The sequence below is a fragment of the Vanellus vanellus genome, assembly GCF_965231255.1.
Source record: "Vanellus vanellus genome assembly, chromosome: 2".
Taxonomy (NCBI): domain Eukaryota; kingdom Metazoa; phylum Chordata; class Aves; order Charadriiformes; family Charadriidae; genus Vanellus; species Vanellus vanellus.
Genome location: NC_138906.1, coordinates 32089300 through 32115625, shown reverse-complemented (window position 1 = coordinate 32115625; position 26326 = coordinate 32089300).

The window sequence follows — 26326 nt, the reverse complement described above, 5'->3', positions numbered from 1 at the left end:
CACAGTCTGGCTCAGGAGTCAGACTGGTCAGATTCTCTCCATTTGACTGCAGGGATAATTTACTTGTATTTTGCTGGGAAACTTGAAAGAAAAAAATATTTTGGGATCAAATTCTGAAGTTCTCATTTTACCAAGATGTACACAAAGAGAGCTTGTGGATTCTTTCTATTATTTACAGTGCTGAATTTTGTATTCCAAGAGTATAAGCCTCAAACAATACAGGAAAAAATAGTATCTTCTAAAATATAGAAATAAAAAATTACTGTAACTTAAAATATTTCAGATACATTCCAGGATCTCCAAAGTAAGTTCTGACTATGCAGGTAGGATCAAGTAGATACTTATTCTCAAGCATGATATGAAACTTTACATCAAGACCGTCCTCCTAGACAGAAATATAATCTTAGCACTTAGTTGTTGATTAGTACAAGCTTTAAAACTACTTCAGAGAGCAATCAGGTCCTTTTACTGCCTTTCCAGCCTTTGCCTCTCTTCCTGTACTCTTTCCACAGTGCATCAAAACAGCCATTCTCATTATTTTCCTTCTTTTAAAGAATTTGTAATATTGTGAAATGCACATACCCCTCATGTTTTTACACTTGTTTTTTTTTTTTTTTTTTTTTATCATTGTGTTGGCAGAGGAACAATTCCCACTTCAAATCTTAAGTCAATAATTCATGACCAGAACCAACACCACAGCCTAAGACTAGGAGATTTAGTGACTTTATCCCTTCAGGAAATGAATCAGTATGATTTGTTTACTGAATCTCTATAATGTTCTTGAGGTACGTAAAATCAAAAGACAAAGGCAACAGGGAACCTTTATTGATGTGTGTGTGTACGTATATTTATATCCACACATAAAAAAGCACAAGGCAAAAGTCAAGGCCTTTACTTTTAATGTCTCAGAGCATTGATTATTCTAGCATGCTGAATAATTTGAGTGAATTTGCTTTTTAGTTCCGCTCTGGGATTTGGAGGAAGGTGAGATATTAATATCTTATATAGTTCAAGTCTAACACTGATTAAGTAGGACAACTCACCTCTCCCCTCACATCCTTCCTCCCCTGCACTTGAAAATTACCAAGTCTTTGTTGCTGCCTCACAGGTTGTAAACAGAGCCAGCCATTAAAGGGACATTGACACTTTATATAGTTCATCTTCTGGCAATGAGTGTGTAAAATTTCTTAACTTAGTGATTTCAAACAGAAGAAATCAACAGAGCTGTAAATCTTCAGGGTTTTTGCTAATCATTGCCCTTGAAAGAAGTCCCATTATAGGACATATGACAAAGATGTCAGCGGCTTCTAATAAATTCATATTTTGGCTATAAATCTAAGCATAGAGCCATAGGACAACTTTTCCTATTCACCAGTGATAGATGTAGAATAAAGTTGCAAGAGATATTGAAAAGAAGCAGAGATGCTGTCATAACCTTATTTCTGTAGATCCTTTTAATTTAAAACACACTTTTTTAAAGCGACTTCTGTACTTTGATATCAGAAACAACTCCAAAGAAATGGAAACAAACATGCAGAATTGATGGAAAACATTACAGAATTTATGAAGTTCTGTGTTTAGAATAAATCACTTTTTTTTTTCCCAGCCTACTTTTTGAAAATCATCAAAGTGAAGAGTTTTTTTCTACTAGGTGAGTGTGAGTTTGAAGTGAATGTGAAGACTTTTTCCACTAGCACCACTTTCTCCAAGCTCAAGATTGGTGCATCCCTATGAGTGAGAAATCAAGCAAAGGAGGCATGAGGCCTGCATGGATGATCAAGGAGCTTCTGGAAAAACTCAAATGTAAGAAGTAAGTTTACAGAAAGTAGAAAAAGGAACTGGCCATTTGGGAGGAATAAAGGAATGTTGTCAGAGTATTCAGAGATACAACAAGGAAGTCTAAGACCCACTTAGAATTAAATCTGGCAAGGAATATCAAGGGCAATGAGAAGGGCTTCTTCAAGTACATCAGTAGCGAAAGGAAGACTGGGGAAAATATGGACCCGCTGCTGAATGAGGTGGGTGCCCTGGTGACGGAGTATACAGAGAAAGCGGAGTTACTGAATGCCTTCTTTGCTTCAACTTTTACTGCTAAAGCCAGCCCCCAGGAATCCCAGTCCCTGGAAGCAAGAGAAAAAGCCTGGAGAAAGGAAGGCTTTCTCTTGGTTGAGGAGGATTGGGTTAGAGATCATCTAGGCACAATCAACACCCACAGATTCATGGGCCCTATCGGGATGTGCCCATGAGTGCTGATAGAGCTGGTAGATGTTATAGCTAAGCCACTCTCCATCATCTTTGAAAGGTCATGGAGAAAAGGAGAGGTGCCTGAGCACTGCAGGAAAGCCAATGTCACTCATCTTCAAAAAGGCCAAGAAGGAGGACCCAGGAAACTAGAGTATAGTCAGCCTCACCTCCATCCCTGGACAGGTGATGGAACAACTCATTCTGGATGTAATCTCTAAGCATATGGGGGAAAAGAAGGTTATCGGGAGTGGTCAACATGGGTTCACGAAGGGGAAATCATGTTTGGCTAATGTGACAGACTTCTATGATGGCATGACTGGCTGGATAGATGAGGGAACAGCAGTAGATGTTGTCTACCTCGACTTCTTCAAGGCTTTTGACACTGTCTTTCATAACATTCTCATAGGTAATCTTAGGAAGTGTGGGTTAGACAAGTGGATAGGGAGGTGGATTGAGAACAGGCTGAATGGCAGAGCTCAGAGGGCTGTGATCAGTGGCACGGTGTATAGTTGGAGGCCTGTAACTAGCGGTGTTCCTCAGGAGTCAGTACTGGGTCCAGTCTTGTTCAATGTATTCATCAATGAATGGATGAGGGGACAGAGTGTACCCTCAGCAAGTTTGCTGATGACATTAAACTGGGAGCAGTGGCTGACACAGCAGAAGGCTGTGCTGCCATTCAGCAAGACCTGGACAGGCTGGAGAGTGGAGCAGAGAGGAACCTAATGAAGTTCAACAAGGGTAAGTGTATGGTCCTATACCTGGGGAAGAATAACACCATGCACCAGTACAGGTTAAGGGTTGACGTGCTGGAAAGCAGCTCTGCAGAGAGGGACCAGGCAGTCCTGGTGGACAACAGGATGACCATGAGGCAGCAATGTGCCCTTGTGGCCAAGAGGCCAATGGACTACTGGGGCACATTAAAAAGAGCGTGGTCAGTAAGTCAAGGAAGGTCATCCTCTCTGCCCTGGTGAGGCCACATGTGGAGTGCTGTGTCCAGTTCTGGGCTCCTCAGTTCAAGAAAGACAAGGAGCTAATGTAGAGAGTCCAGCAGAGGACTACCAAGATGATCAAGGGGCTGGAGGACCTCTCTTACGAGGAAAGGCTGAGAGACCTGGATCTGTTTAGCCTGGAGAAGGCTGAGAGGGGATCTCATCAATGCTTATAAATATCTAACGGGCGGGTGTCAAGAGGATGGGGCCAGAGTCTTTTCAGTGGTGCCCAGCAACAGGACAAAGTACCAACTCCAACACAGGAAGTTCCATCTGAACATGAAGAAAAACTTCTTGACTTTGAGGGTGACAGAGCACTGGAACAGGCTGCCCAGAGAAGTTGTGTAGTTTCCTTCTCTGGAGATATTCGAAACCCACCTGGACGCAATCCTGTGCAACCTGGTCTAGGTGAACCTGCTTTGGCAGTGGTGTTGGACTAAATGATCCCCAAGGTCCCTTCCAACCCCTACCATTCTGTGATTCCGTGATAAGTGTTTGCTGTGGACTGTACTTGAAACTGCCATACACAGTTAAGCCAATGTCCAACCATTTTTTGCAAGTATGATACTGGTGTGTAAGATTAACGAGTAAGCAGATGTTGCTGAGAGTTTGCCTTTTCTGGATAGGTAAAACTTAGATCTTGTAACACGCTTTTATTTTTCTCATGCAGACACAAACCCAATCTAAGTTCAGGAAGGATCATTGTAATTGGAAAGGTGCATTTCAGACTGCAACCAGTGCAAAGCAAGGGTTCTGTATCATCATCTTATTACATATATAAAATGTGACAGAGGAAGAACAGTGTTAGAGTTAAGATTTGACTGAAAGAAGGAGTTAAAATGTGAGGACTTTTTTTCCATCTTTGCCACAGAGCCCAATCTGACACTGGCAGAAGTGGAAATGCAAGGAAGAGTGTAAGAACAGTGTAAACATTTCTTAACACTTCCCTCAATATTATAACAGTCTTCAAAATTTGAAGCTTGGTTTCCTGAAACCACACGCAGTTCTTCCTGCGTAGTAAGTCTCAATGGATTTCCTTCTCATAACGTTACCCAACACCTCTTTGAACCAGTGTAACTACCATGTAACCAAATTGTGTGAATAATCAGATTTGCAGATCAAAATATACCACATGCTAATGATGGAAAATATCACCTAATTTCAAAAACCTGATATTTCATTTCTCCACTTCTTTGTAGCTCTTAAAGTGTATTCTGAGGTTAAATTAATTTGCATTTCTTAACAATTTGGTCTCTGAAGAGCAAAGACTTTCTCCCGAACTAGTCGAAGATAAGGAAAAAGAACCTCACAATCTTGTCCCTACATTTTAAATTGGACAAATAAGCTTTTAAAAGAATTGGGATAATAAAAACCAGCATACATTTAGTAGTACACTGAAACACATTAAGACTTGAACATATTCTATAAGGCCGTGTATAGGGCACCTTTCTTTTGAATTTGCCCATCAGGAAATTCAAAGAATGAAAACCAAATCCCCACCTTTCCATGCTTATATTTGAGTAATTTGTTTTGCCTGTGATTCACAGACAGCCATTGTGAGATCTGGTCTTCTTTCAGACTCTAAGAAGGAAAATAAATGCCTAGTATTTTCCTCCTAGAAAAAAAAAAAAAAAAATTGCATGACTCGTTTGTTTTCAGTTAGTCATTTATATCTGTCATTATAGAGTGCTCAAATATGTTTGTAATTAAAAAACATGTTTTATAAATTTATTACTATTACAAATTTTATAAAAACTGCACTTCAGTGAAAGACTTAGTACAACAGATGATACTGAAGTACCTACCACATTTCAGTCCTTTCCATTATTTTTACTGATTCACTAGATAACTCACACTCACTCTAATGTACAGGATTGGGACGTACTTAAACAGTTTTTTAGCAAGTAGCCTAGGAAATTTTCATTAGCATGTACAGAAAGCATGCATTAGCGAATGATAAAGATAGAAACCTTATATTAAATCCAGAAAAGTGATAAAATAAGTCCTATTGTAGTAAAGCTGTTGTTCAAAGGCTTAACATTATTCTGTGATAAGTTGAAGGCATTTTTGTGAATAATTCATAACAGAGATAAATTGCAGTAATTTATTTGCTCAATTATGTAACAAGTTAGATGTTTCTCCAAAGATTTGGAAACATTTTGTTCTTTAATTTTCTGCTTGTCTTATTTTTAAATATTTACAAGGTTAATTGAATGTTAAAATCAGTCTAAAAAGTGAAAATCAATTTTTATTTGAAGTTTATCCTCCATGTCCCCTCCACTGACAGAACTAAAAGAACCATAGTAGATTTTTTATGAACTTTTTAAAATCTTTTTATGGCTCAGTAGTTGGACATAATATTTTTTATAGACCTGAGAGAAAAAGGAGCCAGAGAATATAACTCTTAAAATAAAGAAAAAAGAAAAGGCTTCTAAAAAGTGCACTTGCACACACAGTAATCTCATAGTGAAAGTAGTGAGAGTTTATGTATTTTTAAGTTTCAACACATTGTAAATTACAATCAAAACAAAAAAGCAAACAGCTCAGCTCATGTTACGAGCTAATAATGACTTCAGATGTTTTTTAAGACATGAAGGACATTGCCCATGTATTCATAGTTGTGTATTCATATTCTTTTTTACAGTAAGGTTATTGGAAAGATATGTGAATGAGTACATTTCAAAAATTTGTTCTCTTTCACTCACAGAATTTAAGGTTTGCTACATGATGAATTTGATGTGAAGTCACAGAATCACAGAATGGTCAGGGTTGGAAGGGACCTCTGGAGATCATCTAGTCCAATCCCCCTGCCAGAGCAGGGTCACCTACAGCAGGTTGCACAGGACAATGTCCAGGTGGGTTTTGAATGTCTCCAGAGTGGGAGACTCCACAACCTAAGTCATTCAGTACAAAGCTATTCTGGTCATCAGACAAAAGTACATGAAAACAAGAATTACTACAGTGAGATGCGGATGTTGCTATCATTAATGTTATCTTTTAGTAATGATACCTAATGATTTGTGCAGAATTATGTCATCATGCAGGAGAGCCAGATTTCATTCTGATCTCTCATTCTCTTACGAGAATCAACCTGAACATGTTAGGTCTTGAACAACTGAAGTGTTTGGCTTAATTTCAAGCTCATGGGTAATTCCATTAAATTAAAAGGTTCATTTGCATACGTGCTATTATGAATGTACGGTGGACTCACAACAAACTGGTAAAGGTATCAGCAAAAAGTACATATACCCTAAGCCACTCTTTTATAAGGGCCTATGAGAGATTTAAGGAGGTAACACACAAAACTTGCCTCTTGAAACTTCTCTCCCTCCCCCCCACAATTTCCCATCAAATAGAGAACTAACGAGACTAAGATTTTGGTCCTTACTTTAGGGCACTGATCTGGTGCTAGGCAAACAGTTTTTTCCAGTGCAAATACAAAAAGAAGCAATTATATGATTACTATAATGGAAATTGCAAAATCATAGCATCCTGGAACTCCTTCAAATATCATCTTCCATCCTAGAACTCCTTCAAATATCATCTTCCAAGGACCGTGTAACAGTAGAGTGAATGCTTACTATATGTAGAAGACTAACGTACTTTTTCCTGAATTAATTCAGGGCAAAGATTCTTGTACAACATTTTCACCCTCTGACTGTTTCCTTGAATAGGGTGTTAAGCCTAATCGAGAAGACTTGTTCGATCACAAAATCGCAAAATGTGTAAACTGCACACAACTAGATTGAAATAACACTTTGCAAAGAGCATATAGAAGATGCGGGCATGGGTTTATGTCTGTCCATGGAGCCAAGGTATTAATACTCTATGGTAACCACATCAAGTAGGATAGGTTTTAAAATCAGTCACCATCTCTGGTTGGAATACAAAGTGGCTGGAATACAAAGTGGTATTTTATCGTTAACAGCACAGAAGGAAAATTTCAAAGTCTCCCATGCTCACTCTGAAACAATATGGAAAAACTTTATTTCAACATGTATTAACTACTCAACCTCATTAACTTTTCAAGATATCTTTTACTCTCAATGCTGCATAAATAAAGTATAGAGATGGAATGGAGGAAGGTATTTTACATTGCGTTACGGCACATGAAGTGGTAGTATGAGCAATAATTTAATACTGCACTTTGTTTTCTTTTTAACAAACTATATAACCCTTATTTCCAAATGAGTTATCTAAATTCAAGCTTAAATGTCTTTTACAAAACACCAAATGGGACACAAAGGTCTGAGATTAAGGGCTGGATTTTTTTTGGCATTCAGAGTTTCTTTTTTTTTCCCCTCATATAGCTTGTGATTCTCCTATTTTTTTACAGTGATGGACAAAAAGTGAAAGGTTCTCACAGCTAATCCTCTTGGCGATGGCAGTATTTCTGGAAAATGGGATTTCAACCAAGCAGCTTTGCAAGTTTGATTCTTGAAAATGTCAGCACTGAGTCCATATATTTTAGATGTTTCCACAGATTTTAGCAATGTGTTGACCACACTTTTTACTTTGGTTCATCAGATAAGGAACTGAGAAGAAATCAGACTCTTGTAAATCTTTTGAGACTGCCTCTGACCAAAGCTATAAACACTGACAAGTCATTTCTGGGATTCTACCTTTCTCATATTTTGTCAAACATTCTGTTTAATCCAAAATTTATTATACAACTGGCAGTCTCTCAGAACATGCAACACAATGATGATTCTGTAATGACTTTTCAGAATTAAAAGCAATCTAAAGCTAGGGCTGGGAGGAGTTGCAGCACTGTCCACAACCATATATTTCTTCACATATCTTGAATTCTTATCAAGCCATTGAACCGTGTTTTGTGTTACTGGGATGTAGTGAAAAAATAGGATATGTTTCTAACTTGTTAGGAGACTTGCTTGCATGGTCACAGTGTCTTAAATTTCAGAAGTTTATTATCTTGTCTTCTTCTACTTCATGCTTCCCTGGATGCCAAATCTCGATAGTGGAAAGTAAACTGCATCTCTTTCTATCAAAATAGTTTTTATCAATGTCTATTGGTTGATCAATCCATGATTTTTTTTTCCCTTTAACCCTCATGACAGCATCTGGCCACAACAGTTTTATTTGCTTCATGAAATAATGGGTGATGATTGGAAGACAGCATGGCAACTGTACAGTAAAGAAACATGAAATCACATCTAATAAATTTGATTCAAGATATTTCCCCAGAAACCTAGGGAGCATCCTATTCGCTGGGTAACAGAGGCCAAACAGTTATAGACGGAACACTGGAACTTGGAGAGACAGAAAAAAATACTATTTATGATAAAAGGTTGGGTAAGGGTTAAGTGATGTAAATGTTACAGCTTGTGCTTGATAACACATAGAAGCAGTCCCTGGCGTATTCACAAACTCTTCCAAGGCTTGTTAGAAACATTTGCTCTACAGGTATATTATAGTTTTAACTGCTCAAAATGCACCCTCTCTTTATCAGAGTATTCTAAAAATGTAGCTGTTGACATTACTAAGTGAGGCAGAGAAGAAAATGTGGGGACGTAGGAGTCTGATAGTGATGAAAAATGTTACCTGTGCCATGAGCATTTGGTGTCAAATCCACTTAGGATCATCACATATTTTTTCTCAATGGTCTAATGCACAGATGAGAATGCAAATGATTTTTCAGCAGGTACTTGTAAGTCCCATCACAACTATCCTGTCACTTTGAACAATGAGAAAAGAGCAAGGAAATTTTGAGAGCCGTTTTTTGTTTTTTTTCTTTTTTTCTTTTTTTTTTTAAATAGAAATGTCAATGTACGATTACAAAAGAAAAGGAAAGGAATAAACCTCAGCAAGAGGTTTGAGTAAGCACATCAAAATAAGGATGCTTATCTGATCCTTATCTAAATCTACAAAGATGTCCGGAGCCTGATGGAAAACAAGCAAAGCCAGACAGTTCAGGAGATTCTAGAACTATCTGCTACTTACTAGGAGCGAGACTGGTCATATTAGTTATGAATTAAATTACTATTGAATGAATATCACTGCAAGGTACTTCTTTCAAAAGGAGCTAGAGAAGCTAGGAGGTTAACTCCCATCTTACGAATAGGGGTAGTCATCTCATGTCCCTTTTTTCCATTCATTTTCACTGGAAATGTAGCTTAATTCTAAAAATCACACAAAAGCAGGAAATTATTAAAGAAGCATTTCCATGCTGGACTAGCCAAATCTGAGACTGGTGAAGTTTCCTGTTAGAAAGCCGGGAAATCGAAGCCTTGAGTAAGTGATTATATTCATTTAAGATGAAGACAAGTCAAGCTGCTTTTTCCACACTGCTTGATTCAGGCCGAGAGTTCAAGACCAGCTCCTAACATGCAACATCTTTTCTTTCCCTCATAGCTGCTGAGCTGTTCTCAGGCAAATTGTTCTATGGATTTGACCAGAAATTGTATTTTTAATGTGAGACAACTTTTCTGGCAATCGCTGAAACCAGCACATTTACATGAAAATTCAAGTTACAAAACGGAACCGATTTTTGGCAAAAATATTCACACCGCAATGTGATGGGCATAGGACCAGATGCAAGGAACATAACATGTCTGCTGTTTCACAGAAGCTACCAGTTCTTTCCTTTTTCTCCTCTCTCTGTAGCACAGCACTTCTGCCATCTGTCCCAGTCATTAGTGCAAAGACAGCACCAACACGTTCAAATACGCTGCTCTCTCTAGCCTGTGGAAATAAGCTGTAATCACCTATAAAATGTGAAAATGTGACAAGTCCTCACCCTGTCTTCTCTTACAGACTTCTGATTAGGGCATTGAACAGGACACAATTCAGGCATTATCAGAAGCGCACTTCTCCCTGGATCACTCTCTCAGGCATAACTAGCACGTTTGACATCAGTTTCCCCACCCTGCGTCTGGTAGCTAAGGCTCATCGCAACACTCATATTATCCTCCTCCTATCCCAGCTGGTTCCCCTTTGCCTCACTTCCCCCTCCACTTCATCTATCCAGTCTGACTGGCAGCTCCATGACACTACATCGCACCATCAGGCGTCTCCTACCTTTTGCTTGTGCCAAGCAGACAGGAATCTGGCTACTTTTGCATACTCTAACAACTCTTCCTCTTCTGTCTGGCTTTTCTACAATATTTCTCTCCACCTTCTTCCTCAGTGTATTTATCTTATATGATATTTTTGAGTCACATAAGTGACTGAACTGCATGAGAAGAAGATACGATTTATGTCTGGCCAACTCCTAAATACTAATACTCTCAAATACTGCAACTTTATTCAATAATACATGTCATTTCCATGGTTCTTGAGAGTTCTGAATTGTTTGTACATATTAGGTGCTTTCACAGTCAAAGTCAAAAAGATCTTGGGAATTCCAGGTAGTTTTAGCTGTGAAACATACTCTGAATATACTGAAAAGCCAGACAGCATGTTTGAACGCAAGTAGTTGACAAGGAGATTTTATTCAAGCAATGTACAGAAAAGTCTGTGAATGCATTTGCCATAAAAGCTTTGACAGTCATAAAGGATCTAAGGAGAGTTATTCACTTCACAGAGATCCCTACAGAAGAATAGCATTTTTTCCTCCTGCTTTGCTTTGCAGAAGGAAACCACACTGCAATGAAAGAGCTAGTTAGACACACAGAGTAGAAACAGATTGTTTTTCAGAGCCTGCCTGCTAAGAACGAATGGGATTTCTCCAAGGACCTCATTCTAAGCTAAACAAGAAGAGAAGTCAATAAATCTTAAGTAAACTATAATTGTACTAATTTTGCTATAATTGTCTCTTGAGCTGAAGAAAGTATATGATTCCAAAGTGTTAATCACTGAAAAGAATCAGTCTATTCATTAACTAAAGATTAAAGAGGAGGATATTAATTTTTTTAGGATACTTGGTATTATTTTGGAATTTATTTTCTTTATCAAATCTATTGGTGTGTGAAGAGGAATATGATTTTATTTTTAAGGTATACCTGCTACAATTCTTATCCAGGTATCATAATAGTATTACAGTATGATAACATCCTTATCTTGTATCTTAGATCTTTCAGCTTTTTGTCATACGGAGTCCTTTAAAATTTATCTGCAAAGTCTTCTGATTGGCTTATTGCCTATTCTTTGTTTCTTCATTGGCTTTCCTTCCTTATCTCTCTCATTCTTCAAACGCACACACACTCTTTCAGGAATTAGACCCCTTCATCTATTCCAGGGATGTGATCTTAAAACTCCACCTGTTTCCATCTTGACTGTCAGTGATGACAGTTTCAACTGCCTGCTTGTTTGGTTCCTCCAGAATTATCTCTAGTCTTGCATGTGATCTGTATATGCAAAAACCCCAAACAAACAAAAAAACATCCCATGCAATTCAAATTTATGAAGCCTCGAAATCCTCTAAAACTTTCTTTCCCTAGGATGTTAGAAAAAAAATTTTAGATGCTAGAAGACGTGTTTGATAATGACTAGAAAACAAAGAGCTTAGATTGTTACCTTGAATGGTAATATAAGCACTCTTTGAACAGCCTGTGATGTGTTGCTGAAACTTCAGATTCTGCAACAGATACCACTTCATGATATCATGCCTGTTATTCAGCACACCTGAAGCCTTTGTTGTTAAAATACAGCTCTCATTACATTTTATACCTGCAGCTCTGTTTTTCATTGGTTCCAGTATGAAAATAACTGGTCATCCACCAAATTTCCTCACTTCTTTCTAAGATTACAAGTGAGATTTCAAAATCCATAGATCAAAAATTAGGCTGGCAGGGAAATCAGAATTTCAGATTATGCAAGAATTGAAGGCATATTTTGATATGTTTAATGTCAGCATCACAAGGACACTGTTTTTTGCTGCGTGCTATTCAAATCCTTCTGTTCTCCTGGAGCCTCCTATAATGGCTCTCAATGAGAATCCAACAGCACTGATGTAATAGGGATGCTATCCAGAGATCTAGCCCCACCTATTTTGGAATATAAAATATATTACACAAATTCAGGAGATGTAAACATGATGTATTCTTGTTTGAATTCCTCTCTGGATATCCTCAATCCTACAGCACTTTGATTTTATCTTTTAAGGCACATTTTTAACATGATAATTTGACTTTCCAGCACATATTCTGGGTGAAACTCAGTGAACTCTGTGCTTCACTAGCTACAGTATCACATTAAAGACTGGTTAGAAAATGAGAAAATTAGGCACACTGTGGTCAACAGTAAGTAAAAACTTACGCATAAGGAAGTAAAGTATTCTGATTACAATAAACAGTTCTCATTTTGCAAGAAAGACTGTTATGGAAAATAATGGTGTAAAAGTTCTTATGTTCTTTGGTGTCTCATTCAGTAAAATGTGATGCAATTTGTAGAAATCAGATCAGTTAAGATGTTAGATGTGTTTCTAGCCTCAGCAGTTTCTCATCACTTTGACAGTCTGCATGGAGCTAAGCCATGATATTTCAAAGATGTAGAAATTGCTGCAGTAGATACTCAGGGTATTATTCATTAGGGCACTCCTGAATATTATGCAAACCGAGATTAAATCCCCTGCCTGAGGTAACAGCAAATTCCTTGCTGTTTTCAGAAAGTCAAACAAACATTTCTGAGGTATAACTTGTGCTTATATTAGAAAGAGACAAATTCATGAAGGTTTCTCCTGAGCTGAGCTATCATTCTCTTAATCCTCTTCCCTCCGGTTACGTCCAAAGTACACTTACATTTTGACAAGATTTAGTTTGTTCTTATGTTGTGAAGAGAGATCAGATTCAGTCTGGAAAGTAGATGGAATCAAGATGTATTTGGATTTCTATTTCTCTGAATGTTTAACCTCTTCCTGGGCAAAATTTTGTCCAGGTATAATTTGGGGATTTGGATCATATGGCAGAGATTTGAACATATATCCGTAGCTACAAAAGGGACATCAGATGTTCAGAAATTCTTTACCTTTGGCTTGCAAGAATGCAAAAATCAACTTCACAGCTCATGCATTTAGCCCTGGAGTAGACCCCTTAAAGAAAAGCAGCCAGCTTTTTACTATTTAATAAAACAATATGGTATTGCTGTGAATAAATCTGGATTCTAGATCAAAGTTTAACACAAGCACCTGACCCAGAGGAAGGGGAATGGCTAAGGTTCACCCTGGCAAAATTCCCAGGCATTTAAAGGAGATATATTCTTGAGATATACTCCTTATCCAGAGAAACCTTCTTTAGAGAGATGTTCTCTAGATAGGATTATGGCTTCCCTACCAGCAGATTACAAAATTCTTAAATTTCACTTTGTCTACAAAACCCAGATAATACTCCTCACTCACCACATCTTTTCAGAGAACATCTGCCCTGCTGAACATACAGCCCCAATGGTATAGCAAAGGGAAAGCAAAACTAGGCAGTTTAAACACTTATAATCTAGGCAATATACAGTTTAGCTATACCTCACTGCCAAGGTTGGATATATTTTACCTACTTTTTCCTTTAACATAATATAAAGAACATTATCTCTAGTAGGAAGAGAGTTAATTTCTTTGTCTATAACAGCAATTTAGTGTTATAAATTTTCCCGAAGCAGCAAACAAATCCATGTGAGTCTCTCAAGATCATAAACGTGATATTGTTGTCATGAGTCAGATACAGATTAGGCACATCACATTAGTCAAATAACCTTGGATATCTGTTTTCTGAATTATAGTATGAGCATTACTGAAACATATTAGTTGGCACTGTGTCTAATTTTAGTGCTTTTATTCTCTTCATTTCATTGCATTGTGCTTCCACAGATACTCCAATAAGTAATTTGCAGAGAAGTGCCTAATTTTAAGGGTTCAAGGTGACCAACAAGTAGTTTTTGAAAAGTATGTGGATCTTAAATATCCAAACGTAACTTCCATGATGCGTTTATGTCACGTAAGCAGCAGTGTTAGGTGTTGATTAGATTTGGCTCAGAAGTCCCAATACCAGCAACAGAAGTACATTAGCCAGGCCTGCTGAGACAAACCTTGTGGGACACCCTCAGAAGCCGCTGCACACACTGTCCATCTGTGATGAATCATGGATGTCCTAACAACGTCCTAACAACAATGGCGTTGTCCTTGAGTAGCCACTGTCATCGCTTCCTTGTACACTATTATCAGACTTGCTGTTTCCCGAGATATGCAATGTATCTCTTGTGGGTCCGACTTTTGTAAAGTGTCAATGTGTGGCCCTCAGAGCAAGAAAAGCTGACTTCATCTGAGTAACTGAAAATATAATGGGCCCTGCATAAAGTGATACTAGATTTTATAATTGGAAAACTCTTAACGGATTGTACAAAACACAGAGACCCATGCCCCTACAACTACTACTACCACGATTATTATTATTTCAGTGTTTTCCCCTCAGCAGAATGAACTATGATAATACTACAACAGAAATAGCAAAATACGATGTGTAATTAGTCACAGAAGGCCACATTTTGTCTGCCACGATTGACTATTACTATAACACTAAATAAAACCAATCCCTGGTCCCAACAGGAGGCATCACAGCCTCGCCGCATCCACATTGCAAAAGTCTCTCTTTCCCAGAGTATGGTAGCAACTTCTAAACTGATTATCGAGAATCATGCCTGGCATGTCCTTTCTCCCCAGAACTGGGCACTGATTGGGAGAGCATCAGCAGGGACAGACCGAAACCACACACCTGGGATCCTGCTTCCCACTGAACCATAGGAACAATTGTGGTACAGTGCTGAAGTCCATTAAGAAAATACTTTGTTCAGTTTAGCAGCAGATGCAGCCTTTAAATGCTATGCTGCAATGTTTAACATTAACTACCTACTCTTTTCACCTTCTTAAGTAGTTAATGGAGATCAAATTAATTATTTAATATTTTCTGTTTCTCTCTAAACCTGTGCAAAAAGCTAAATATTAGGCTATTTTACAATGAGAGGAACAGATTTTCATAAAAGCTCATCAAGAATAATACAACTGAATCTTCCTAAAACAAACAGCTTTCATTTGGAAGAAAATATCTGTCTTGATTAATATTAATATAACATTAAATAAGAATATGTAACAATAAGTCTTTTCATTAGTAGAACTCAAATTGCTTTTCAAAAGAGTTAAGGATAACTAGCTGCTATACTGAGTGATGTCAAGCAGCTTGCCTTAACTCACCCAGTAGGCCAGTGTGAAAGCCAAGAATACAGCATTATGACTTTCTACAACTCCAATCACCACAAGTTTCCCCCCAGAGTGATTTAATTTTAGCCACATTTCCAGCAAGACTTAAAGCAGGTATATGTGCAAATCTACCTTCAATCTAATCTGAACATACTTTCAAAAATAACTTTTTTATTAAAAAAAAATAAAGCCAAGAATTATAAAATCCCCTAAACAAAATATTTGGGAAGTAATTATTATTTATAATTTTTAATACGAAAGCTTTCAGAATATTTTTTTTAATCTGTTTAATAAAAAACTTTGTAATCAACCCAGGTTATCAAGAAGACAGGTTATGCCACATGAAGTCATTTTTTTCCATAAAACACTTCCAAATCTGCTATGGATTCGCCTGTCTGTAGCTGTTAATGATAGGAAATGTCATCTTAAACATATTTTTCTTCCTTAAATCTGCCAGATGCTAAAATGTGCTTAAATAAAATGAAAGCACTGAAATGAAGGTAGCATTAATTTTACATTTCCAAACCCAACTTACTTTCATTGAGGATTTGGGAAAGACATACACTGTACATAAAAGCACTGACTGATATTAAAAGATACCAAAAATGGCTTCATTTACTCATCATATCTGACTTTTAAAAATGAAAACTTTTTCATAAAAATAATTCTTCTCCAGCTGAGGTCATACTGTGCTAATAACATTCCACATAGTGGGTTGACTGTTTTTTTGATCTCTTCAGCTTTACAATGGCAAGTCATAACCTCTAGGATATATTGCAGTTATGGAAAAGCAATCTGCTCCTTCCAAAACATATGAAAGTCATTGAGAAGCAGACAGAAGATAGTTCCATATGACAGAGAGAACCTTTGTACCAGGTGGAAAATTTGCTTAAATGACTGAAGTTAGTATGCCAGACACATATACACAACCTTAGCAAAGCTGCCTAAAGCAGGTTCTGCACCAGGGCATGGATCTATCTGTTCACCAATACTTCTATGTTGTCTTTATTAAAATTTGACTCTACATGTATTTTAAAGAAATGGTAGATATGATGCTACTCATACAAGTGAAGGACATCGCAACTTTCCCATAAATCACGGCAGAATGAAAATCAATTTAGATAGAAAACCATAAACTTCCTGTGGCCTCCCCAGACACTACAACTCCTCAGAGCATCACAGTGAAGAAGATTTGAGCTAGGACTTACTCTACTAATCACAGGCCTTGTAATATTCAAAGGTACACCTATGTCACTGTACAGTCTGCTTCTGTTTTGAGCCTTCAAAAACACCTGCCCGAGTCTTATCTGATCAACACCTGTTCTTTGCAGAGCCATGCTAACAGGTCGCTTTTCCCTTGTAGACCATTTGGTAACATCTGCAGCACAGGTAACTTAAACATTCACTCTTTTTCCTTCCTCCTGAGCTTCCCTCTCAATTCCTAAGGCTTCCATGTGTTCTTAAAAATTCTTAGACCTTGCGCTTGAAAGTGATTTCCTTTAGAACGGCAATCATGGTCATTTCCTCATAGCCATACTTCCCCTAACATTGCCACAAATAACAAAAATGTAATGTTCAGTATCAGTCAGTAATTTAATCAGTTTAGTAAGGTCCGAGTCTTAGGCCTCTACAATATTACTTCATCTGATCGATAAATTTCATCCTTGATCCTTTCAAGCAATAACTTTTGTTCTGAAAAAACAAGGTTGGCAGAATATTTTCCATTTTTAATATTTATTCTACCCACTACTTAGCTTTCTTTTTTTTTTTTTTTTTTGGTTTTGTCATGTTTGTTCATCATTTCTTGCTTACCAACATGAACTTATAACCTTCTACAAAAACTGAGAAAAGAAAAAAATCCATAAAGAAAAAAAATTCCTAATTTTTTAATCACAGGCAAAAATATTCAATTTTCCAGCTTTTTTTTTTCTATTTCTCCAGATTTTCAGGCTGAAATAAACAACAACTACTGATTAAAATTTGTTTTCAACAAGAAATTTTACAGCTATGAACTTTTGCTTGCATTTGGAGTAAAAAATAAAATGTCCAAATGTTAAGAGTTTTCTATAGGTCAGAAATTTCATTTTTTAGCCATTTTTCCCCACGGATGCATTTAAGCATTTAGAGTCATTAAAAGTTTAGAGCATTTTAGAGTCATTAAAAGTTTACTTGATTTGTTAAGGAACATGAGAGTGTATGCTTGCACTAACACTTCATCAGGAGAAATCATTTAGCTTATTTAATTCTCTGTTCTTACTAATAGGATTTAGTAAGGGTCTGCCTGTATATGAGCAATTCCCCCATTCAGATGTGAATGCATTAAAGGTTCTGGGCTTAGAAAAAAGCTAAATGTGAAATTCAATTCCTTTTAATTGATTGGTGAAACGTACATCATGAAGTCTTTTTAATACTTCCTGGAAACTTTTAAAACTGAAACCCTCTGGATGAGGGAAGGAAGTGCTGCTGGGCAGGGGTACAATTCTTGCAAGTGCTAGAAATGATAAGGCTGGTTTGAAAACCTTAAGATTGAAAGTAAACAAAATATTCTAAGTAGGGCAAAGAACCAAAAAAGCTTTCCAAGCAGCTCCTATAATTTGTAGGACACTGTTTTCTTTACCTCCAACTTGGCCCACAATCACATGCATTTGACTGTTAAGTCAACTTCATCAAGGAATGCTAATTTGAAGACACTGGATGCTACTGTCCAGGCCTGAAAGACATCCACAGAGGCAGCTCAGGAAACTAATGTAAAGAGGAACATGCCAGGCATTTAAAAAAATAAATAAATAAAGCAGAAGAAATAAAACATCCCTTGAAAGACAACACAAGGGTATCAGATTTAGTGAACAACTGTGCCAGTCAGACAACAATTCCAGGAAAGCATGGCTCAAACTGTATTTCCTATTATGCAAGAACAGGTGCAATTGTAAATAAACAGTACTTTTCCCCATAGTGATTAAAACATTTGTTTTTGTATCACAAAACCAAAGAAAGTAAACAGACCAATTTTTAATGCAGTACATAGGTATGACTTTACAGTGCCAAAAAACTTGCAGTTTCCTTTTAGGACCACAAATTCAAGAAATAACAGATGCAAATTTCACTATGATTTGTCAAAAATAGTTTGAGCCACAAGTGTTGAGGAAAAAAAAGTATTTTTTCACAGCTTTTAGTAGCAGTGTTGTCTGGTGTACACAGCTGGCTGAATAATGAACTATACTTTTGAGTAATTACCCCATCATTGATCTAGTTTCTGTTTTGTTTGTTGGTTGTTTTTTTTTTTTTTTTCCAGCAGCCCAAATTCTCTCCCTCTAATGAACTGATTCAGCTTGAAATAGAAAAAGCTATGTGAATTATTTTCCATATTGAATGTGAGGACATTTTTACGGACTAGTGCTGAAAGAACTCAAAATGTCTCAGCACCTGTTTGCAGGAGAGATGCTCTTACCCTCTAAGAATACTAAACAGGGGCTTGAGAAAAAAAGGTCATTTATGTCCAGATGGAAACACTCATGCAATTTTTAAATTGCCCTGTTCTTCCCTGCAAGATAATTCAAGGCAATTTACTACTGGACAAAACCAACGCATTTAGTCCTGAATCAGAAAGTTACCATAATGCAGAAGATGTGCAGTTGGTTTCTGCAGTAGCTTAACTCTGCTAATTGTTTGGTGATCAGCTCTTTATCCAGCCTATAGGTAACATAAGCAAGAAGAAAACCTCATTGATTTTTCTGGCCTGTAAGTTGTTGGTAGTTGATCACCTATGTTATTATTCTTCCACTGAGGTATTCATACTAGCTATTTTCCTGCTCAGCCTAGTGGTCTCTATGATTCTCATTCTGAGGATCTCACTATGCACTACAGGAGGTGACAGGACATCTAACTTCAGAAGTTGAAGACTCCGCTAAGCATTTGCATTTGGCAGATGGAGGTTGAGTTTTCTGACTCCTTATGCACACATTTGTGAAATCTACATAACAGTTATATTGAGCTTTACGAGTATCAGGCTGCCAATGGTATGATCCCAGCATGTTCATTTCCATATTCCTGTATTATTATTGAGCTACAGAACTACTGAGCTACCTATGGCATTGGTTAGGAATTGACCGGAGAGACAGTGCAGAGAAAAGCTAAGCAGCAACAGTTTATTTCTCTATATACCCATCCTGGTACTGATTATTAACAAGACTCTATTTGTGGAAGCCTTAATGATGCTTATCTGTTTCCTACCCTTTGGCAAACTAAGCATACCTGACATAAACAACTGGAAAAGAATTCTGCAACAACCCTAGGCTATAGCAGTCATTACTGAGTGTTCATGCACTGGTGGCCTTGCAGTGCATACACTTACAGTCAATGTTATGCAATTATTCCCAGTCTTGATTGCTTTTCCCTTCTTAGTTGAAGCATTTTCATTCTGGTGTGGTTTCAAGACTTCTGACAGTAAATTAGTAGATGTACGTGGTTTCTCATTTTTTTTAAATGTCATTAAGCAGATTTTTTTTTTTTTTTTTTCACAAAATAACGTAGAAAATACAATCCCAACCAGTTTTTTTATACTAGGTGATCTCAGTTCTTGGCTAAGGCCAGTGATATACCACAAACCAACCCATTACACAGAAGTGAATAAGCAGAAAGGAAGCCTTCTTTGATTTGCATTTTATTCATGTGATGTTTGGCTGTCAGAACTTCTAGAAAATCCTCCCTTACTACCCTTTAGCCATTCACTTCGCTATGAATAGCAGGACGTTAAGGGCAAACAGGGTAAGAGTTGCTGGTAGGAAGCATAAGCAGGTGGTTCTGCCTCAGGCAGATATCCTTAGGCTATAGTAAGGGTTAGGGTTCATATACTGAGGACTGATGAGCTATGCTTATTGCTGGATCCTGAAGGCTCCACAAGTTTATGATGAGTGATGCTATCAAAGGGCTTTTTGCAAGCTTTCTGGTCATTTTGTATTAACATATGTTTAGGATCAAAATTATACTTCGGCACGGCAGGACCTGAAAAGCTACATATATTGCTGGATCCTGTAAAGCTTGAAGCCAGTGTCAGTAAACACCGATTGTATCTAAGGGATAGAGTATATATCTGTGCCCTATAGTTTCTCCTAGTCGATGTTGATCAGCAGCAGGAAAAAGGAATAATCTAGATTTCAATTGTTCATAATCAGTCCCACATCTACGTTTTAGAAACTTATTATAAGGAAAACATCGACACAGCCAACCAACTGTGATTACATGTTGAATAAACTTTACAGAAGATAAGTCTTCACAGATATATTACAGAGATGTCTGAGAAGACATCTTATTGGAAATGGCAGGGGGGCTCTTTTTTTGTTTGGTTGGGTTTTAACTGTTAAATGGACAACTTTCTAAGATGACAAAATACTTCATTCTCCAGATAGTTTGTTTTAGCAGGGGCGGAGGGAGGGAGGCCAGGAGGTAGGGATATCCAGATCAGGCTTGATGATTTGTTTCTTTTTATTTAAACAACTTCACCAATTTATTCGTTCATGCTAGTGTCATTCCACTGACATCAGTGCAGTTATTCTTGAATAGCGAGGTGCCAATCCGGTCATAAAATACCATCAACTCTCCCATGTATGGAGGAATGGTTTCTTGGGTTATGCTGGAAAATGGAATAACGCCATTAATACAAGTACTACAGAAATAATGGGAAAGCCTGTTACAGAGGATCCCCATGTGGTCATTCATTGGTGTTTATTAGTTTGGACTTCTTATATCGCTTATATGGTCCCTCTCAGATTCACATGAATGCCTTTGTCACCTGTTTCTCTGTGTTCTTCGTCTGAGGTGGGCTTCTTAGCTCAGGCGCAGCCCCAAACTTCTGGGATCAGTTTCCCATATCTAAACACACATATTCTCCTGACACCTGGAGTACTAAAAGGTAATGTAGTGATAACTACAGCATACTGATAAGTCCATGCTAAATCCAGTCTTCCCCATGGAGTGACACAGGGGTGTACTCACACCCTCCACAGAATTTCTAATCCTGGTAGCATGGTTCAGAAATGCTCAAGCTGCTAATTTAGACCTAATAGGACTTATTAAAGCTTCAGCTTTGTGCTGTGCAATACCACATAAGCTGCTTTTGGAATTTGCTGGTCCTGGAAACAATATAGCCACTTCTGTGAAGAACTATGCCTAAATGAATAAGCCTACCTAAACTTAACCTGCCTCTGCCTGAAGCCAGCTTGGGTTTTTCTGTGGCTATAAACAATCTATATCTCATGTAAGCAGCTCACAGATAATGGAGATTATATATTACATACTGTCATATATTACATCAGGGTATCTAGGCATTAAAAAAAAATGGAACTGCGTGAGATTTTATATAACCTTGGAGATTTTATTCAAATATCATTTTACTGGACTGGGATTCAAGTGGACTTTTTTTTCCAATTGAAAAATTGCAGCACTGAGTCAAACAGATTACATTTAGCTATTACTTTCACAGGTGTGTCTCATCAGGGCACGGTCTCTCACTACGTGTATGTAAAAGTTATTATCTTGGACAGTGTTTATGCTGCGCAGAGGACGCATTCCTTCACTCATATATATTAGTACACTCAGACAGAAAGATGAGAAACATTGAAAGGAAAAGAAAGATTATTAATTTATTCTAGACTTAACAGTGATGTTCCCTCCAGCAAAGAGGCGTTTCTAGTACCAAAGTGTAAATGTTTCTCTTTAAATGGTTCCTAATCTCAAGTCATCATTTAGATACACAGTCACAACTCCACTTGAAGTACCTGAGCAGTGCACATGTGATTTCTTCTGAATTCAGGTGGTTTGCTCCTTTTCCAGCTCTGTCTTTTGGTGAAAGCCAGTTTGCAGAGTTTATACCAAACAGAAATTGACATTCCCTCATTTTCTGTGACCTGCCTTTTCAATATGAAAACGAAGATCAAACAAATATTTCAGACTCTCTTTTCTCTCCAAGAGATAATTTGGCTCACCTGGCGAAATCAGTTTATATAACAAGCCTTTGTGGTATATGGTAGTGGCTTACTTTCTTTGGAATGAGGATATGAAAAAAGCATTTTTAAAAAGAGCTGAGGTTAAGATCTTTTTATTCAAGTAAACATTGAACACATTCCTAAGAACAGCCCTTCAGATCTGGAATAGGTTCAAGAACAGTTACTTAACAATCTGAAGAACAAATAACTCTAAGCTTTGATTTTTGTAAGAAAAATGTCAAGAGGCAGATTAGACCTTACTTATATGATAGCGAATGCTTTAGGGTTTTTTGGTTTTAGGGTTTTCTGATGGAGGGGGAAATACTTAGGATGAAGAAGAAAACTTAGCAGAAGTTAAAACCAGAAATTATATCCATTACTCAGATGCTCTTGTTTGGTTATGTTTCTATAAAAACATTAATCAAAGAGGAACCCAAACGAAAATTCTTTTTCAGAGCAATACAGAGACAAGGGAACACCAAATCCTGAAATTCCTGGTAGGATTCAGAGACCACACTCTTACTGAGTGCAGGTGGAGTTTTGTGCCAGAATTCTTTTGCTCTTTGCTTTCAGACAAGTGCATCTCTGGATCTAAATTTCACTGCTGCCTGAAAGACCTGGGCAACCTATTGGATACTGGACAGACTACTGGACTCAGATTAGAGCTCTGCAATCCAACTCTGTCTTTAAGACAAATGAAGCAAACCAAGTATACAAACACACCAGAGTACAACTGTATGTTCCTTCCAGAAAACAAATTATAACTCCACAAAAGCAATTTTTTGCATGTGTTGCCTCTCTCCATTCTCAAAATCCCTACCTGTACCTTTTTCAACCAACTTTTCTTTGCCTCCCTTAGCACCAAAGACTCCCCCAATTTCTTCTGTAGCAAGTACCCACAGTCAACAAGACCTGACAGCATTAAGCGGTAGTGTCTAAATGGTATTTGCTGAATACAGTGACATGTGCAGCACAATTCAGCATACAAATCCAATAACATCTCACCCAATATGAATGTCTATAAATGTCCTTTCGATCAATGACTTTAGATAGCTAGTACTAAGTTCACTCATATTGTAAATGGAAGACCTTTGTTCCAGCTGCAGCCAAAATGAAATGCCTGAAGCAAAAAATAGTCAAGCTCTCCCTCCTCTTTAGTCAGTACAGTGACTACTCAGCTCTAGTTCATGCTACTCCTTCAGCGATTATCAAATAGAGAGGAAGGACAGAGAGAGCTCAAGTCAGATTACACAGCTTGAGTTTTTTATCATGTTCCAAAACAGTATGCAAGTGCTTTCCAAGCTGCTGAAAGAAACGGGGGTCTAACCTTCCTCAGTCTTTTCTACAGACTAGCTCTTTGGCCTCCTCACTCACTGCTCTCCTGTGAACCTGAGGGCCTAACCCAGAGGACATGAGTTCTACAAAGCGACAAGGCTCCTTAAACATAGGCTAGAATGAATACCTTAGTCCTCCTGAAAAAACGTCCTTTGGCAGAGGAAGAGGCTGGCCAGTCCCCACGGTCATTATGCTCTACTAGAGTGGGATAAGAGGCACACAGATCAAGTGACTGTACAGTTAGCTGGGATGCCCTCACTAAGAATGAGTAGCTGGTGCTGCACACATGCATTTTCTAGAAGCAGCAAAGTACATCTCCAAGGTGATACTTCTAAGAACAGTGCAGCAGCAACAGAAACACCAGTGAGAGAGATCCCAGGAAGAGAAAAGGTCTCTTCAGTACTGCAGGTGTCAAAACCGAGGACACTTCTTTGAAGTTAGTTTGACTCAAAAATGCAAAATAGAAACAGCACTGTTCTGTTTTTATATGGTCTTTAAATAAAACTGTGATTCATTAGTGCTGTTTTAAATTGAAGATAGGAAAGTTGGCAGACAAACACATACAAGTTTTCTCAAGTGAGTTGTAATCTAAAGCAAATGAGAAATCCTCTACCACTTCATTGCTCACAGAGCGGGCCTGAAGAAGATCAGTTCTAATCACATCACGTCCTAAAACAAATGTTTCCCTTACAGTTAATTGGAGTGGTTTATTGCAGACATGTATATCTGTAGATGGTGGATGGATTCAATAAAAACAGCTGTCATTTATTCTCTCAGTATTTGTTAATACACTTTAAAAAACAGCCCAGCTTGTCACTTGAAAGTCTATGGTCTGTTACTGTAATGTGAATTCTTTCTGAAGCAGTTTTGTAATAGCACAATGCTGCGTCTGGTGCACCTGCACTTAAATGATGTTCGACATTCAGCTTGTCCAATTGGTCTTGGTCTTCTGCTTAAATAATTTCCAAAACCCTACAAATATTCAAGCACACTTGCACATTCTTAGTCTCTTGACTGGCTGAGCAAGTGCCCTGTTAAATTAATAGTAACATTTCTGCTCATTTCAGCTGACTGCAAAGAACACAACTAGTAAAAGGGTCAGAGCACAGCAAGAGACAAGATGCACTAAACAGAGGGGGGAAAAAGAAAAAGGAAGAGAAGCTATTAAAGTAAAAATTATGGGGAAAGCTAGAAATAATAATAGCACAATCCATTGCTAAATGGCAATTTCACAGGCTTGAAGAACATGGTTTGTAATAATATAAATTAGATTTAAACCATTTAGAATATTCTGCAATGAAATAAAATGACTTACTTTCTCATGACTTTACACCTTACTTGAACCTTACTGTTTATTTTTCCTTTGCTAAATATATCCAGCTGTTTTTCCTTTCATCCATTCAGAAAGGCTGGATCCTCACATGTGCTAATTACTATACCAATGCAGATGTTGATGAGTAAAATGAGCTGTGGATCTGACCTATCTACTACCTTTTTCCTATAGAAATTGAGACAGAATGACAGGAGCTGCTTCTTTATCCCAAATTCAGAAACAGAAGCTTTTGAAAGCACGTGTTTCTGAAAGAGCAGTACATTGTGTCCTCGTTCAGAATAAATTATATAAAATGCTAGCATAATTACTACTACTTTTGTTTTTAAACTCACAAAATCCAAAGAAAAGTTGTAAACTTGCTTAGGTAAAACACTAATTACTTCCATAGGGCTCTGAGAGACAATAAGCACACTTTATGCATGGAACAGCATTTAGCAAAGGAATAATAAAATATGAAATAATATTTAACATATAAATATAATTCTGTGTTATTAATTACAATATATCTGAAGGACAAATTAAATAAAACACAAAGCCAAATTCTATTACATGAAATTACATTTGAAATATCAGACCCTTAAACATTAGTAAATGTGGGTAATCAAGAAAACAAAAAATTCTTTTTTCTTGTCTGTATTAAAATAAAGAAGTTTCATTTATGTGACCACAAGTTATTTCAGGGGTCTACCTCATTTATTGTGTGGGTGAACTGTGTCTAGCTGGGCAGCTAACCAATATTTTGCTTACACTTTGATTTGCAAGCTTGGTTTGCAGCCCACAATTCAAACACTCTTATGAAGTCAGAGCTACTAATTTAAGTGATGACTTGTCTGTTGCTACAATGTGATTACTTCACAAAGAAGGTAAAGGTATATTATACCGATAAAACTAATATCAACAACATTCATATTGGAAACTGAGTGCAAAACCACTAGCACTTAGGATACTTCAAGAGTCCCACTTTAGCATCTATAGCCTGATTTTGCAAAGAACACAACATCTTTTGAGATGTACATAATCAAAATTCTGACAAAGTAAGCTGAGATTCATGTCCCTGCTTCAAAGCAAAGCAGCATAATTTCTCAACTAATCAGTTCTTTAAAAGAAAATTGGCCAAAAGTCTGTTGGTAAACCAAAGTTAATGAACAATTTACTTTTTTTTTTCTGAAGTAGAAAAGCAGCAAAGCACATTTTAAACCTCAAGTCTGTCTATGCTTTAATTGATAAAAGAGCTTCTTACAGTAGAAAATGCCCAAAATGCTTTAAATGTGGGAACTGCACTCCTCTAAATATGGGCATCTGTGTT